This window comes from Carassius auratus, unplaced genomic scaffold (genome assembly GCF_003368295.1).
Source record: "Carassius auratus strain Wakin unplaced genomic scaffold, ASM336829v1 scaf_tig00009457, whole genome shotgun sequence".
Taxonomy (NCBI): Eukaryota; Metazoa; Chordata; class Actinopteri; order Cypriniformes; family Cyprinidae; genus Carassius; species Carassius auratus.
The window spans coordinates 64,484-84,133 of NW_020524032.1; the positions used below are offsets into that span (position 1 = coordinate 64,484).

The 19,650-nt window shown below is 36.3% G+C and overlaps 1 pseudogene; it reads left to right on the forward strand.

Moving 5' to 3' along the window:
- The first annotated feature begins 6,634 nt into the window (after window positions 1-6,634).
- Window positions 6,635-19,650, forward strand: part of LOC113072559 (low-density lipoprotein receptor-related protein 1-like) — a 94,672-nt pseudogene continuing 81,656 nt past the window's right edge.

Sequence of the window (19,650 nt, forward strand, 5' to 3'; positions counted from 1 at the left end):
CAGCAATATCAGGGAATTTGGTTTTAAACAGACACTCAGAATAATAAGAGTTTCCAAGCCAGTTAGCTGTCCTGGACAAATGAAGGTCACTGAGCTATTGATTTGCATATGTACACAAGATAAACAGTTTGGCTTTCCACAGTGCAAAATCGAACACTATAGATTCTTACAAACACCCTTTATAATTATATATAAATATCTAGATAAATACATATATATATATATATATATATATATATATATATATATATATGTATATATATATATGTATATATATATATGTATATATATATGTATATATATATATATATATATATATATATATATATGTATATGTATATATATATATATATATATATATATATATATATATATATATATATATATATTTCAGGATTCTTTGTTGTTTAAAAGAGTAGCATTATGAAAGAAAATAAATAAATGTTTTGTATATCTGTTGTTATAAATGTGTTTGAAGATCAATTGAATGCATCCCTCCTGAAAAAAAAACAATATTGGCTGAAAAATAAATAAATAAAACTTGTAATGACTCCCAAATTTTGCATGGTATGTATAATAATATTTTTATATAATTTTAATAATATATTTTCCATTTTTTTTGTATATAAATAACAATAAAAATAGTAAAACATTATATTCATTAACATTTTATCTAATTCCTCAGTTTGTCTCTTTCCATTATAAATATTTTTTCTGGGCACCTGTATTAGCCAAAATAGTACAAAACACGTCTGTACATACTATATAAATATTATATGCATTTAAATAAAATTAACAATGGCATAATAAATGATGGCAGCACTCACATGCTTTTTTTACATGCCCAAAGCAAATAAGTTTGAAATCTTAATCAGACACTGAAAGAGGGAGAATGAAGTCTCGATGGGGGCTGGGAATATCTTTGGTGTTTGCGCATACCTTGAATTCCTCAGGTGTTGTCAGCATGGCCCTTGCCGTAATTATCATCCTGTGGAAGCCTGACTCACTTCCCTACCTGCTATTTAGAATGTCTTCCTTTGAAGGAAATACCTTTTTTGGACTGAAAGATCAGTTATTGTTACCTCTAGGATGCCCACGTTCAACTTTTGTTGTGAACTTTCAACATTTCCATAATTTTTTTTGCAAATTTAACACAAATGGGACACTTCAACGATATCTTTCCACTGTCGCCATTGGAAAATGCAATCACAATCTGAGTTCGGCGACATCTGCAGTGCAGGGCTGGGAGATTCACAGGCCTGATTTATGCAACTATCCATCTTCGCTCAAGGCTGAGGTCCAGAGGAGTAATGTTGGCCTAGCAGACATCCCACAGTCCAAGATGTGTGATGTCATTCACCCAATGTTCACACGCATACACAAACACAAACGCACACTAGAGAAAAGGTCTCAATTGCTGCCAATTATTTATAGCACTCTCACACATTATGTTGATGCTCAAAGGTAACAGAAGCATATCCCAATGCAGCAATGCAATATGAGCTATAACTGAGCCATCATGTATTTTCCAGCTAGAAACTCATTTCATAAACATACATAAAGCAAACTAGATGCATGTATGCAAAATAGCTTGAGAACCAAACCATCAGGGAGGGATTCAATTCAATGAATCTTTACATGGACCATTTAGAATTCCATCTCCCGTACTCCTGACTGTCTGTAGCAGGTTGGTAGAGTCTGGGAACACAGTCCATTCCTCTCCCTCCCCCCATTGTAACCAGCTCAGTCTCCAGCGCTGTGGATGGTAAAGGCAGGGGATTGTGTGCAGATGTGCTTGGAGAGTAGCCAGGCGCTTTGCCCTGAGAGAACATGTGGTCTGGGACTGTTTACGCTGGCACTGTCTCAAATCAACCCCCACACAACATGCTAGGCCTCACAGGACATCACACACACGCACACACACACACACACACATAGATCTCTTTCCCTTGCTGCTGCTCAGGAGCCGTTCTGCTAACTGAGCGACATCAGTATTCATGTCAATTGTTAAACGTGAGGTGCATTCATTCACAGAAATAAAGCAAATATATTTTAAGTAATGATTTAATTTCGTTAAACTTGGCATGAAGTGAAAATTAACCTTATTTTCTAAATTTATATTATAGATCTTATTGTAAATAATTTCTTTGAGGTCAAACGTTTTCATCAATATATCATAACTGGATGTTCTCTGTGGTGAAATATGCAGGATTTCTCCAATCAAATTCAGTCCACTTAAACCCTGCCCATTTTTAAACTGAAAATCGATCATATCAAAATCCAATCAACAACTGGTGGATAATACCAAGTCCCTGCCCAACATTTTTTATTTTTCAGTGGTCTTTTACACTAAGATGTATGTCACAATACGGAAATATATGTTGCCACTTTGGTTTCAGTGTGACTTTAAAGCAAAAATTATAATTCTGGCATCACTGACTCAAAAAACCCTTTGATTTACTTTATTCTGTGAAACGCAAAAGAAGTTGTTTAGCAGAATGTTCATGCTGCTCTTTTCCCTTCTATAAAAGGGGATGGTGTTGGACCACAGTTGGTCACGTACCAAAATGAAAAAAAATTCACAATAAAATTTGTACATTTATTCATGGTTGCCTTTTCGATTGCTGAATTTCTTAAATCTCATTCACATACGCATATAACATATTTTCAAATATGTCACATTAGAATGTAACTTTCCAGATTTGACGTCAGTGATTACATATTTTATAGGTTCAATGACTTGATAACACTACAGTTTGACACATTTTAATATGCGCATATTCAAATTGCACCAATAAGGTTTCAGAGCTGCGTAATTAAAACACTTACATTTCTGTTCCAAATTGAGTTTGGAAAACATCAGGGTTCAGCATTATTTTTGTGTGAACTATCCTCTTAATGAAACTCTTGGATGAGACCAGATGTTTTGATGTAGGATGGCATAATAACCGTCAGATTCACAAGGCTCAAGACAACTTAATCTAATGGCTCACTTGAAACGAAAAAAAAAAGAGACTGCTTTACCCAAATTGGTGGCCAAATATTGCGCTGGGTGCATTTCAGAGACAGTTGAATGCACAGATTGTCACAGATGCCTAGGGCAGAGGAGGTCATTAAGCATGCATGGTTGTCATGCTGTGTCAGACGATGAGCTTGTTGGATTTATACCCCAATGTACAATGAGCTTTATCACCACCTCCAAGCCTTTCTCCCAGTGAAGCATTGGGGAATGAGGGCAGATACATGCTCAGGCACATGGGCGGCCAGACATCCCTGCAACGCTACTCCCAGATGCTCCACACTGTCGGAATTCTGTTCTTTTCTACAACATCTGCCGGCTGCACATTCTCCCAAAAGACATGACAGCAATGTATGTCCCCACATCACAGACTGGGTTTCTTGTCTTGACCTCTCTATGGATTACAAATGTCATTCAGATGAAGATTCTTCTTTTTTTTCAGTAGGATTTTTTAAAAGGGTTTCGCTTCTCCAGTGTTAAAAGACTCCAAAGTTATTTAACCAAGATTAAAAATGTTAGTTTAAAGTACACTGTGCACTAAATAAAACAAGGAAATTATTTAAAAATAATAAAAAAAAACATGGCAAATTTAGCAGTGATTACGCACATTCATTAAGCACTGAGTCATATGTGTTCCATGACATCATTTGATCTATTAGATCATTTAAATAGGTCCTCATTGAAGAGAAGTCTAGGCGGTATTCCATGAATCATTGCGCTTATATTACGCTTGGGTGGAGCTGTAAAATCTTCAAAAACTGTGTGGTATCTTGTTCACTATAACAGTGGGATTTATTAGACAGGCTGGAGGAGCAAACTCTGAACAAAAGCACTGAAATGAGAAAATGTGCACTGGCTGGAGAGAAGAGAGTAAACGCGCTGGTAGTGCCACCCAGAGGACAGCACAATTTTTATGCATTGGTATTTTATGTATTAAAGGGGTCATATGATGCTTTTTTTAAGGATCATTATTTTGTGTATATGTTGACATGCTTTAATGTTCAAAAATCACATTATTTTTCAAATACTGGACTTTATTGTAGGTCCTCTATGCCCCGTCTCTCTCAAACACATCGTTTTCTACAAAAACCCTCCTCCAGACAAGGGCAGTCTGCTCTGATTGGCCAACTGACCCAGAGCATTGTGATTGGCCGAACACCACAAAGCACTCGTAGGAAATATAATGCCCCTTTTCATAATCGCGAGCTTCTTCTTTCAAAATAAATGTAAATACAGTTTATAATGTCCTTAGCTTTACCATCAGTTCAATCCCAAAATGGGAACAGTCACATGAAAGACACAAGCCACAGACGATTAATACAGCTGACTCCACTGTGTGACCCTGTCTCTCTCTCACTCTCTCTCTCTCTCTCTCTCTCTCACACACACACACACACACAGACATGCGACACGCAAAACTCTGCATTTGAACAGTCAATAGCAGATACTTAAACTAATAACAAAACATACTTACAGTAGCTAATTCAGAAGCTCTCCAAGAATCAAGAAACGGTTATCCATAAAATTTGTTGCTGTTCTGTTGTATGTAATCTTAAAGATTCCTAAATACATCTATTTTCAGAAGGCCAAATAAAATGCTTTTGCTTTGGCCTAGATACACACAGCATCTGCCTGTCTTGACTGCTTCAGCACTAACTGCGGTTACTGAAACCACGCTGCCTTTCTTTGCGTGAACATTTGGGCGGCATTACACAAATTTTCCACATAGTGACATAGACATGTGGGGGCAGGTTTAAACAAGCCATTTTAGGGGGGCGTGAAAGAGTCTTAACTTTGATAAAAAATGTCTCTTTGGATCTGAGACTTTTGTCTTTGCAACTTTACAGATCTTCTTCATGCACCAAGAGCTTGTAACACTCAAAAGAGAAAGAAAAAATTTGAAATTCCATCATATGACCCCTTTTACTTTTACTGGACTGTTGAGAGCAGTGCTATTGAAGAAATATTTATACATTTGTATTATATATTATAGTATTTACAAATATTTTTAATTAGTTTTTATTTAAAAAAAATGTTTTTCATTTGTTTTTCATTGTTTTAATTACGTTTTAAATTTTGTGTACTTGTCATATTCTATTACTGTTTTATTTGACTATTTTATACTTTTGTATATTAAATTTTTCAGCTTTATTTCGATGAATGAAAACTATTTTGAATAGTTTCAGTTTTAGTTAACAATAACAACATTTGATTTAAAGAGTATCGGAAAAGTTATCTTTGAAAGGAACAATTTTAAAGGACAAAATTTGTAATTTAAAAAAAAAGAAAAATGTCAAAAATGACTAAATGTGAATGTGTTGTGGCATTAGAAAATATCTCAGTTTGACTTAAACCTTACTTGACTGATTCAAGAGCTTGCTATTTGTGTTTCCACTCTGTCCATATCAGGTAAGACACTTTTATCATAACCATAGGTTTAGATGTTGTATTTTCCATTGATTAGATGTTCTGTCACAAGCATCTACCATGAAGAAATGATCTCTTTTTAATCACTCTCTTCATGGTTGGTGAATGCATAAAAGAGTGCAAAATATATAAGAAAATGGTACATTCAGAGATGTATTATCTGAGCTGTCTGTCTGGACTTGTTTGGAACAAAAGTAAATGTCACTTTCATGCTGTTATTGAGAAGGATTATCCAAGCTTCAGGTAATTCCACGCTGTCCAGAGATATGTTTAGCTGCGCCTTGGACTGTGACATCCAATAAACTTCCTCCAGAAAAAAAAAAAAAAACGTGGATTTAAGGCAGAAAAATGCACAAAAAGAAAATCCCCACTTACCATCATGATTAGTGTTGTTTGAACTGATTTTACAAATGCTAATTTTCTTAGAATGAGAATTTTTCACCTATTGAGTCTTTAACAACCAGGCAAATGAGAACTAACTCCATTCGTGCAATAACCATTATTTACCTCTAGATGGAACCATGTCACCAGGGTTTAAGACAACGGACAATAGAAAACAAATCTTAAAATGAACAAAAGGAGAAATAGAGAGGGAAGAACAAATAGCTAACCCTAATAATAATAATAACTACACCACTACTCTCTGTATCAACTAATCCATTTCAGATTAGTGTGATTTGATAATTGATCAATAACTTTAGTTTTGAAAAAATTAAAAAAACAGTGCATTGAAATGTATAGGGAATCCTTACCACCTAAACTTACTTCAAAGGTGTCCATGACTAACAACATCAACAACAATAATAATAATAATAATAATAATTTGTTTTAAAATTGTTTATTATTAGATTTTTGCAGTATTATTGTTTGGTTTTTTTCATCCATATTATCATACTGACCCTGAAGAAACAAAAACTACAGTAATAAGACTGTATGTATCACAAGACCAGAATTGTAAAAGTTCATAATTTATTTCAAACAATTATCTTGCCAAAAGCTTTACATAAATATAGAGCCAAAATGGCTGCGCGTCGGGGTCAGTTTCCACCGAATGAGGAGCGAAAGAAATGGTCAGCCGTAAACTGAGTCGCGCATGCGCAGGAGCCCAGTGACGCGTAGGGCTTACAGTTTTTTGTACTCCAGTCGAGGCTGGTGACGTCATGCAGCAGTCCAGTAGAGGCTCCACTTTCTCCCCCTCACTCAAATTGCAACCACCAGCATCAGAAGCGGTGGGGCTCTGAAAGAGGAGCCTTTTTTATTTTAATTTTTTTGCAGCGAGGACCGCCACCAGACGATCTTGCATTTTTACTATCCTGATTTTGCAAAAAGAATAATTTGATCACAGAGAAGACCGCTTTGATTTTTTTAAGGATTCTTTTTAGATAAGACACCACATACCTCTGTTTGCATGCTGTTATTCAGTAAGCAACATACATGACCGTGCCATTGTACACCACCTCCCCTTTTTTTAGGCTGGAAAAGCCTTTTTATGTCTAGATTTTAATGACACATTGTCTGCTGTGCATTATTGTCTGCTCAGCTACGTTTGCTAGCGTGTCGGAGGGCACAAAAAACAACGGCGGACAATTTGTGAGGCTCGGATGAGGTGTTTGAATCCAGCCTTACGTGAACAATTGTGATATTTCCATAGGCAATGCCATTTTGCAATGCAAATATGTTGACCGTTGGATTGCTTTACCTGGGTTTAGTTCTTGCAATACAGATAGCAGATCCCATCAGAGCCATTGAAGGTGAGTAACCACGATTAAACGTGTTATTTTGTCTATGCATGCATTTAGGAGACAGCCTGTAAAGTTTTCCAGACATGGCCTGGTGATAGTGACCAAGCTACGTGTGGGCTGCTGCTTTCGACACCCAATATGGGCTGCAGTGTGATCAGGTTTTCAGGATTGATTTGGAATAAATAAATACGCCGAGGAGGGTATTTGCGCAGTTTTGCTATCACCTGTGCCGTGATTGCTACATCTGTCATTGTTATCCTCATCCAGACTCGCGCTAGTGAAACATTCGCATTATCAGCATTTGTACACAGATCCACAAATCGCCCGTTTTTTTTACACGTTTGTGCCTTATGGGGACAGATTGGAGATGTGGGAATTGAGTTATTTCGTAATAGCTCCACAGGCCTGTGCATTCGCCGGAGTCATGTAGAAATTCAAATGTCTGTCAAATGTTATTCTCCTGCTTGCATGGATTGTTACAGCTCGCCACAGGTCTATTTGCATGCAGTGGACACGCTCCATATTCCCGCATTCTTAGCGGTTTATTCAAGTGCACGGATTGGCACATCCTCTGCTAGTGTTTCTTCGTGCTCGCCCACAAAAGAGTCTTGTCGGTTCTTTAGCGTTTGTTTTGCGAGACGTAAACGTCATTATCTGAGATATTCAGGGCAACTGCTCTTATTTACTCCAAAAACTGTTGCATGTTTATCAATACTTAGGCCAAGTTTGCTCAGTTAGTTTGGATAGAAGTCATTTGAGTGTGCACACTTGATGCTCGTCGACTAGTTTTACTTCAAGTGTCAGATTTTTACATTGTAAATCAAGTGGAGCATTTGTTTTTATACAAAAAATGTAAAAAAAAAAAACAAATATATATTTATGTATGTATGTATATGTTTTATGCATTTTAAGTATGGTTGTCATTGTATGACATTATGCAGTTTTAAGGTATAAGACATGCGGAATCTTTTAAAACACTAAAGAGCTTGACCTAGTTGTTCCTTGTATATAGTACTTGTTTTGAAGTTATGCTAAAAATAACAATTCAATTAAATGAAAGGAAAATGGTGCTTACTGAGCATACCGGATGCCTTTTGAATAAATACTCCAGAAAGTTTTCTGTGATATCTGTATAAATTATTCAACAGTCCTTTTTAGTATGGCTCAGAAAACTGTCCTGCAAATGGCTCACATTTTGAATTATGCAGATCCAAATGTAATGCTCATGCCCAAGAAATAAATGCATAATGAAGGCGTGATCAAGAGAAGTTCAAAGATTGTGATTAACTTTTGTTATTTAGTCATTCACTAGTCTGTGCATTGCACATTTACTGTAAAGCATATGTTGTTGTGTTGTTTAAAAGGTATAGTTTAGCCAAAAATGAAATTTCTGGTATCCATTTATTCACCCTCTTGTCATTTAGGGATGACTATCCCTTTAAATCCTTCAAATGATCAGTAATCATCAGTTCTTTCAGGAAACTGTTAGGTTATGTAATTTATATGACTGTTGATGCAGTACTGAAATATGAGTAGTGTAGCAAGTTATGTGATTGAGTCATTGGCTACTTGTTGCCACCTCAGACGGTCTGTCAGTTGATTTTGACTGGCACAGCTGAGTCACTTCTCTTGAGCTCTGATAATAGGTTTAGTTGTGACCACAAAAAAAAAGAATCCAAGTAAACCTCAGCAGACCTCAGATGAACCTTTATCTTGTCTAGACAGGATTCGGGGCCTGGTGGATGTGGGTTATTTGTTATTCTGGGAAGTTAAGATAACGGTCATAAACAAATATTCTATATTTGAACAAACCTCATCTAAATATACAAAAATATATATATATATTTATTCCTGGCATGATGAGAATGGTTTTGTGATTTGCAGATGATCTATGGGTTTGTGTCTTCTGTGGAAAAGAGGAGGAAATGGTCTGGTGGATGGAGGCAGGGTTTAAGTTCCTGTGCTGTATTGTCTTGCTCCACCTAAACCCTCTCTGGAACCCTATCTGGATGTAGGAGAATCGTTAGCCTAGACATTATATGGGGAGGAATAGGAAAGCAGACCATTAGTGATCGGCCTTGGCTTAAAGGAGTGGGAGTATGTGTCTGCAGAGGCATTGCCTCACATTTTGGCATTTGATGCTAGGCACTGATTTAATGTAGATGTTAGCATTTGGCTTGATGGAATGCAGAGTGACCCTTGCAGTGGTTCAGGCGGAGGTGGTGAGTGGGCCCAAGCTGGAATCCCACTGCTGTCAGTGACTACAGCAGGAGCTTGTGGCTTTGTGTTGGATCACTGTTGGAGCAGGAGAACTGATGTCGTTCTGTTTATCGGAGTAGACCAGTTTTACTAATACCATGTCTGTTAATACATTTTTTCAGTTTCATTTTTGTGGTGTCCACAATTTTTAATTGTTGAATAATTTTTGAAATTTTTTAGGAATAGATATTTGTATTAGGGCTGCCTGATTAATTGTGATCAGTAAAGCCGGTTCTCCGTAGCCGTAGTTCTCTGACAAGCTATGCAAAATCACGTTCGTAATTGCAGACGATATAATCGTAGGATTACGAAATCGACAAAATCGTTCACGATAATGACAGCTTTATTTTTTCAGTTTGCGTAGCTTCTCAGTGATCTACGGCTCTGTGTGGTAAATGCTGCTCCATCTGGTAGCACCATATAAACCATATAGCCGTAGTCGTGTGTTTTTTAGTCACGTTGAATCAATTAAAGCAGGTAAATCTTCTGTTTAATCAGCTGCATGATTTGCATTTCCTAGATTTCTTCTTCTGCGCGTATTTGGATTTTAGCGTTCAGCGTTAGAGCACCCTCTGGCCTTTGGATGGAGATTTACTACTCATCACAGAACCTTGCTTTACTGAAATATATGCATGACAATCGCATATTCTGCCTAATCGCGATTTATTGCCTTTGTGATTTAATGTTGATTAATTGTGCAGTCCTACTTTGTATATTATTATTCTATACTAGTATTTTATTATTTACTAACAGTTTGAATCGGTTATTTTGGGATTTCCTTTCATTTCATTTTGGTATGTTTATTAAGTCTAATTAGTAAGTAATCAAATTGACTTTATTTTTTATATTTAGCTTATATTTAGTTATTTAAATTTTACTTCAACTTTTTTCCATTTAATATTTATTTGTAATCGTTTTTTTTTTTTTTTTTTGTTAACAATAACCACTGATTTTAGGACTGCCAAAGTTATTGTGCAAACTGGTAAAATTTTAAAACGTATTAAAACATGTTAAATTTCTCAGCACAGTCTAGTGTTATTGGTATATAGTGGCATTTTTGCGTTTAATAAAGACTGTACAAAAAACGAAGGTCTTTTCGGAGTCATGTTAATGTATTTTCAGTTTTTAATTGTAGTTGTATTTTTATAAAATTTTCTCTAATAATATTAGCACTGATAATTACCAGTCTTTTTTAACCTTTGCTTTGATTAGTTTTTCATCTTATGTAGGCTACACATCAGTCTTTGTGGCTTAGATATTTTAAAGGTTTCTACAATCCTACAGTCCACGAATCCTCCTACATTCATACATGTTCATTCAACCAGTCGTTTCTCCCACACCGTGTTTGCCCCATCTGATGAATGAATAGAGCTACATTATAAACCTCTTGGTAACGTTCTCATTCAGACTGGGATTTCTTTTGTTGTTGCTATTAGTTGAAGAGCAATGCAAAGGCAAAAGTCTGTTACGTAACCTTTATTCGATGTAAAACGCTGCACAGCAGATATTCAAATGTGGAAAATACTCAAAGGAATAATGCATCTTTCACACACTGTCAGTGCTGTTTGATGTGCTGATTGTGACATCTCAGAATGATGAATGCTTTGCTCATGAATATTAAGTAGGTTATGCGCAAGTATGTAACATTATCTGTTAATGTTTCTATAAATAGTGTTGAAGGTATGAAGATATGGAGTATTTGCTAATTTCCAAGTCAATACTGATATGTGAACGTCAGCCTCATTATTAGAAAAAAATAAACAATGATAAAATATAAAAAACGTGAAGTTTATTTTTAACAATTTTTAAAGTAAATTTTCACTTAGTTTAACATGTTGTACTAAAATAACTAAAACTGACATAAATAAAAATAAAAACATGGACATATATATATATATATATAAAAAAAAAAACTTTTATTATAGTAAAATAAAAAAGTTGTAATTATAGTTGCTCAATGATACTAAAATACCACTGCTTTTAATGGAAGTCTATGGGGCACAGCAGATTTTAAAAAGTTTAGTCAGGACTAAGTGTGAATTAATTGCTTCACAAAACTTCTAAGCTTAATTTACATCATTTTTTGAAATAATAAATTAATATGAGTGCTTATTAAAAAAAAAAAACTTTCATACTTCTGCTTTTAGACTTTCAATAGCATAGTAACAGCCAACGTGTGTCTTAAACGTGACTCTCTGGTGTTGGCCGTAAGATTGGCTTGTAAAGAACCCGGAACGTTCTGTTTTAAGATTATTCACGGTTTTGATGGAAAATCTGTTTATTTTTGTCGCCGCACAAGAATTGTCTCTTCAAATGAGAAAAGCACAATGTAATCGCATTAGATTGCTCAGCTGGAGTCTTACCACCCAGGTCCTGAGGAGGCTCTAATCTCCCTTTTTCAACCTCACCTCTCCCTGGGATACACGCTAGACTCCTCTGCGACTGAGGGATTTGCGTAACTGACCAGATATGGCATGGATCCTCCTTGTGTGAGAGGCTGAGAGCAGTGGATGAAAGGATATTGTTGATGGTAGTGAGTTTAATGTGCTGTAATTGCTGTTTTTAGTATGCAACATTGGTGTTTACCCTATTTAACTGCTACAGCCAGGAAGACATTGCTGCATGTAGCAAACTGAAGTGGATGGGTGCTGTTGACGTGCCAGTGACAGGAAACATAAGTGAGCGGTTTATCAAGTGCTATTATTCTGTCAACTACTAGGACGTAGGACGTAGACATGAGTGTAATGTTGACCGTTTCTTTAGAGTCTGATGATCTGATGTTTTTGAAGGTTGTAATCGATTGCCTTCTTCCTTCCTCACATTAGGCACAAACATGTCTGCTCAAATGTTGAGGACAGTTGTCATGATCCCACACAAATGTGCTAGACCTCTTTCATATATTTCTTTCTTTTTATGTATTTTTCGGTTCTGTTTTCACTGTTTTATATAAGTGTAACCGTGTAGTTTGTAATTTTATTTTTGTGATGGCAAATCATTCTAATCTGCTGATTTAGTGCTCAAGTAACATTTGTTTTTATTATCAGCATTGGAAACAATTCTGGTGCTTAATATTTTTTGTGGAAACCATAATGCATTTTTTTTACAGGATTCTTTGATAAAGAGAGTGTAACTAAAGAACAGTATTTGAAATATAAACTTTTTTTAAACATTATGCTTTTTTACTGCTACTTTCGGTCAATTTAATGTTAATCTTGATAAGTATTTTTCTTAAAAAAAAAAATCTCATACTTTTGAACAGTAGTGTAGTTTTACTCTCAATACCTAGTGTACTGTCAGCGAGTAGGACTCTTTTGTTGCAGGGTAAAACAAAACAAAACCAAAAATGATATTTCTGTCATCATTTATTCACCCTTAAGATTTTGCAAATTCTTTTCCCCCATGAAATATGAGTTATTGTCCAGAATGTTTTGGCTGCACTTTCTCACACAGTGAACAGGGTCTGTATTCAAGTTGACAAATGACATCATAAACCATTAAAAGTGACAGATATGATGTGCGTGCTATATTTTCCAAGTGTGAAGCCAATTTAAACATTATTTCCTTTTTTGGAGCTCATCAGTTCTTTTGCCCGTTCACTTTTATACACAAACACAAAGACACACACACACACACACACACACACAAGCTTCCATTATGTTTAGCTGATAAAATAAAAGCACATTGATTTGGAAGGTACATGAGTTTAGTAAATAATGACAGAACTTTTATTTTTGTGTGACCTATCCCTCCACTTATTGGTATATTCCAGATGAGCTTGGTCCATTAAAGCTTTTGTCTAGTGTTTTAACACTCGTCATCGTCTCTCACATCTGCCTGTCAGAGTCTGCTCATGTGTGAAAGCAATTCAGATCCAAATCATCTTTTGTGCTGTGACTAAAGACTGTCTGCATCACAACCCAGAGCCGTTAAAATGCTCAGCTCTAAAGTTACAGGTACTTAGCCTGGAGGTGAATGGACGTTTACTAGAATTGACGGTCAAGAAAATGACCTGGGGCCTTCTTTGTACTCAAGACTGACTTGTAATCAGCCGTTGTGTTGTTTATATAAAAGGACTGGTATTAAGAAAGAAACAGGTGTTGTGTGGACATCATAAATGCCCTTCATTAGTTTCAAAAGTAGTTTAAGCCTGGGAACATGTCTTGGCAGCTCCTCGGACGGTCTTGGTAAATCCTGTCTATTGCTCTGTTTGTCACAAATAAAGTGTCATTAACTCTTTAGCTAAAATTAAAGTAAAATTAACCAAATAAATAAATACATCACACTGCCTGTAGCTCACAAGTGAATTATATCCGTTAGTCTTGGGAAGCTACATTTTCTGTACTGCAAGATAGACATCAGGATGGGTTATGATAAGGGAACGTCAAATCTGAGATTATTTCTCAAGTCAAATGACCATCTGACAAGTGGTTACATGGCTGACAAAGCTTGCGCTATTTTCTTATCACTGATATGTAACTGATATATGTTTGTCTCGTCTAGACCTCTTACACAATCTGGTATCTGAAAGCCATCTTTAAGCTCTTGGTATGTGCTCACGTATTTTATAAAAGAACTGGCCATTTAAGGCCTTTTATGTTCTCATTAGAGAATATAACTCATTGGGATTGGATATAGTGGCCTAGGTAACTGAAGGATGATACATGTCCTCTTTAAGAGACAGGAATGGAATTCATGTGCAGTAAATCCTAGGTTAACTTTGCAAACATGGGTTCAAATTTACCTTTGTGTGTTTGTTCAAATGAAGGAGTTATAAATAGGATTCACCTTTTTTTTCAGGTTATCATCATAAAACACACCCAAACTAACTAGTTTATTCTTATTGAGTTAACTGGCTTTCTTGAGTTCAGTTCATGGTGCCCTGGTATTCACTGAACAGTTCTATTGGACTGTATTGTCCTGTTGTTTGTGTCTTCATGCTTGAGTGTGTATTAAGTACAATCAGTGTGTTTTCAAAGTCACTTTTCCTAAGTTTGAAATGAGGTGGATGTCCAAGCTCGGTGTGATGTTTCTCAGATGGGTCGCTGGACTGTATTTGACACTGTGTCCCAACACAGAAATAGAGCTTTGTGAGCAGAGAATGTAACCTGATTGGTCTCACTTTACCATGTTAACCCATATCCCTTCCTATGGCTCCCGCACTGTTGTGCTGAATAGGCAGCCAAATGCAGTGATAAGAACTGCTTTGTTGCAGAAGTTTTTCCCCCTGACAGTGATTTAATTGGATGTTGCTTAGTTGATGCAGTTTTGGTTGTAGTATAGGCAACCTCAATGCTGGATGTCCTAATAGTATTGGTGCAGTTTTGAAAACCTGATTGCGTATAGGCAGTAAAAAAATAAAAAAAGTTACTTTTAACAGTCTTTTTTTTTTTTTTGGAAAGATTAACAATGATTGTCAAATACAGGAATCAAATTAGTATTTTTAATAATTTTTTTCCATGTTTAAAAATACTTGTAAGGTTGCCTTTATTTGATAAAAAATATTATTTGCAAAATATTATACAATTTGAAATGTTTTCTATTTTGAACTGCTGTTTTATTCCTTTCATGGCATAGCTACATTCTTCAGTGTCACATGATCCTTCAGAAATCATTCTAATGCTGATTTGCTGCATTTAAAAACTGTTAAAAACTGTTGTTCTGCTTATTATTGTTTTAGAAACTGTAATACATTTTTTTTCTGTATTCTTTGAATATGGAGTAGGGTTGTGCGATATTTTAGATACAAATGACATTTTACAATTCTCGATTTCAATTTCATCCCAAAACCTACTAGCCTGACAATTATAAAGTTCAATCAAGTGAACAGTCAGTAAACAAATTACAAGCAATAACACCATAAAACATATATAACAAAGAGACAAATGAAATGATTTAGGATTTATGTTTGTAGATGCTCACATACAGAAATGTAATTGTCATGTATAAAATAACATTTCCATATTCTTTACTGTGTTATACCTTGATTTTTCATAGCCATTTGAAATAAGTGGTAACCACTGCATTTTAATCATTAATTGATAAAAAAAAGATAATTTCAAATTTTTAAAAAAAAAAAAAAAAGAAGATTTAAATTAGACTGTATAATTTCAAAATTTGATTTGCAAGATTTTAGCTTCGTGAAATTATGCCACATAAAAGACCCGCATGATACAGAAACAGCAGAAGGGCTGAATGAGTCGCAGATTCACTCTCTGACAGCAGGTGGTGTTTATGGAACAGCAGTGTTTACTTTGTTACTGCTGTACACAAAGCAGCACTGCATATAAGCACTACTTTAAATGCATTAAACCAAGCCAAGATAATAATCATAATAAAAAAAACCTTCCCAGTCAGCAACACAACATGATAAACTTTTTGTGACAACGTGGCAGCGGCCTGATTGGGCCAGTGACAAATCCATCAACTGTCACGAGAGCAGTCCTTTTTGTCGAGACCTGAATCAGTAAACGACTTTAAATATGAAATATAACTTTAACATGCTTTACGCTACCAGTCACCGTCAGTGAAAATGCACCCTGATTGTTGCTTTCAGATGTCAATTTACGCCTTTGAAAAGTTTCTGAGCTTGATTTTATATTGAAATTGGACTTCAGTGGTGTAATGTGGAGGAGGCTGGAGGACATTCCTAAAGATGTATCTACAACTTGTAATTACAAACAGGACCTTCAGGAATTTTCCTGAGAATGCATAACATTGAGTTATGTAGCAACGTTTCTGAAACTCAAGTCTTTTACAAGCCCATATCCTCACAGAGGACAAGGCTGCAGATGAAATCAATTAAAAGGTGCTGGAATGTGTGGCCGAGGCCTGGAGTTGATTTGGAGGGGCGGTGCGCTGTGAGGGGGAAGTGGAGACTGAGGGGCTGAAAGTGGGTCATGCTTCTCACAGCTGGCCTCACTGCCGCCATCACATAGAAAGGTAACAGCAGCTGGCTTGGATTGGGAACCCCAGATGAGACGAGCCCAGGAGGTCTTTTTCCCTTTTCCTGTCTGCATCCACTGTTTTTTCCCTCCCTTTTATCACTCGCCACCCACAACTCAATCTCGTCTTCCTCTCATTTCAGCTTAAATCAACTTTAAAGTGAATTTTTTATTTGGAATGTGCAAAATGTTTCACAACCAGCTGGTTGATGGGTTTCCTGAAAATTATATGACTAATTGTCTTAGAGGGATAGTTTACCCAAAAATGAGCGTAATTTGCTCACTCTCATCACTTTTGTTAGGTTCCTATTGTTCTTTAAAAAAAATATTCTCTGTTGTTCCACAGTAAAAAATAAGTCAGAATTGTCAAGTTTGGGTGGATCAGCCCTTTCAGTAAAGTCTGAATATTTAGACTGATAGTGGGTTTGTGCTACCTATAATGGATGTATTTTTTTGTGCCGTTTAAATAATATTAATTCTTTCTTTGAAAATTAGCTGAACTAAGAACAGTTACATTTAATTTATTTACATCATTGTTTTTTTTGTTTTTTTTTAATGTTTTATAACTTAACATGGTATCTTAACAATGTAGTGCTTGTGACGGGTCAGTGGGGTTTTTAAAAGATAAATCAAATATTTTATTTATAAAATAAAATAAAATATATTATATAAATATAAAATATACATATATTATAATTTAAGACAATAAAAAAATAAAAGAAATGAGAAAAATCTAGATAAATTATTAACTGTAATGTAACTAGTTTTTGTTGGTCCAATTTTACCCTAACTTTTGATAAAGTTTTTAATATCTATTTTTCTTTCTTTCTTTCTTTCTTTCTTTTTTTTACTTTTGTAATCACCAAGTGATCTGTTTTCAGAAGATTACTCAAATTGAGATTAATTTAGGCAATTAACATATCTTTTTTTTTTTTATATATATAAACAGCTATTTTGGATGGTTATACTTTTAGACTTAGTTTTAGTTATAAATCATGGCAGAAATCCAATGTAATTGCCTCTGGTGCCCACTGTTTTGGATTTTGTCCAATGGCACAAAAAAATAAAAATAACTTGAGGTTTCAGACAAAACACGATAAGATAAGAAAATAAAGATAAAGGGTTAGTCATTCCATGTTTTTTCATTCCCTGATGATCCAGAGGTTGTAGATAATATTTTCCAAAATGATAATGCTTTCCAACAGACAAGTCTCACATTCCAGATATTCAATAGTCAAATGATAAATGCAGCAATTAAATGCATTTGCACATTTTGGTGTAAATGCCCCAAAATGACCATTACCAAAATGTACAAAGGCAACAAAAGTCCAAGTGAAGACAACAGAGATAAACAATGAGATGATTCTTGGCTTGAAGATCCCTGAAGTAGGGTGTGCCGAAGTTTCTTTCTTGAGTGCTGTAGCTGTAGCATGTTCACAATAGTTTGAAATTGTGATTACAGCCCCAAAGCAGCAGTACATGTGGACATGGGGTGCATGTTGCTATTTGATAAAACATGGTGGTTCCTTTTCCACTTTCATTCAGTGTTTTTCCCCCACTATGCTGTCTGTGAAGCAGATACGTTCTTAGTTGTTGTGGAACATGACAGTCATCCTGGAGGGTACAGGGAAAAATTGAAGGACGGTGATGTATGGATGATTGGTTTTTAGCCCGGTTTCTTTTTGAATTTCACCTCATTAGAAACTGGCCCCATTCTGGAGCGCCAAACTCATTTCAGATTTGCCCTAGAAAATTAACATCAGAGGGCAAACTTGTAAATTGGTCAAACTGCCTCGGCCAGAGTTCAGATAAAATATTAATGTATTTTAATCTTTAAAGGTGCCTGGATGTAAAACAGTCCTGTTTTTTTTCTTAAGCCCAAGAAAAAAGCGCAAATGAATGAGACGGAAGTGTTTTCCGCCTTGGTCCTCTGGCCGGCTCCCAGCCCTTGTGTGGAAACAGCATTTTTTTATAACGGGATTGTGGTATTTCAAATGACTGCAGCGTGATTTTGGGTTGCTTAGCTTGAGGAGTCCTGGCCGATGCACCTTTTTGGGATGCTCCTGATGTTTGCAGTTGGGTGCAGGCCCAGAAGGACAAATAAAGGCCTTCTTGATTCCTCACCATAGACTCGGATGCTCTGAAATGATTAACAGTCCCCCTTGATTTGCACATTCAAAAACTTGTGAGTAGTTTGGCTGTGTGTTTGAAAAAAAAACCAGGTCTGAATTAACAATCAACATCTCTGTCTGAAATATTTGTGTGCTTTGAATGAAGGCAAGCTCTGTGGGAAAAGTTGCCTGTGTACTCGGTTCCCCCCAATGACCCCAAAACCTCCAATTAGAGTCACAGACTCTCCTCTTTGTGGTTGCTCGCTGCTGCTGTGTGATCTTGTGTTAAGTTTAGATGCTGCATGTGTTTACTGTCATGTTTTATGTACAGTCGGTGGCCTGAGTGCTGAGAATGCCCTAGTCTGGTTGAAAGTTTAGAACTCAGGAATGCAGAGTGTTCAACATGTTGTCTTCTAACACTCTTCTCTTAATGAATACTGTTGATTGTTCAGGGCTCCAGACTGTGACCAAATGGTTGCATTTTGCAAACATTTTTTCTGGCGGTGCAACAAATTTTTGTGAGCGGTCGCACTGGCATAACCACCACGTTGACCAACTCATAAGCCCCTTTCACACTGCCATTCCGGCAAATACAGGGGTAAAGTGTTCCTGTAATTGTTCCCTGGTGGCTAGATTTGGCACTTTCACACTGCCAGTGATGACCCGGTATATGTGCGTGCTTTCACACACAACCCTTGAAGATCCCGTAACGACACGTGACATCAGCGCGTGACGTGTAATGTACGAGTCGACAACGCTTGGCACGTTATACTTTAACTGAAGCAAGCAAATGATCTCTGCGTCAGCGCGGAAAGTGAGGAACTAACTGATCTCTGCTTCATTACAGTTTGCACATATGTTTTCGTCGCGAATGTTGATCTTCCTTAACGCGCGTCATCACTTCGATACGGAATTAGATCTGGCTTTTGTTCACACAGCGCTCGTTCCGGATCGATTACCGCAATGTTACTGTGTCCCCGACCCGGGTTCGATTCGGTAATCAATTCCGGGACGTGGTTGCTTTCACACAGAAGGCGACCAGGCAATGTTACGGGAATATTGCGGGTCCGACGTGCAGTGTGAAAGGGGCTATAGGTTCTTCCATTTCTGTTGCATTTCTGAGCCAAAGTTGATTTCGCGATACTGTTACT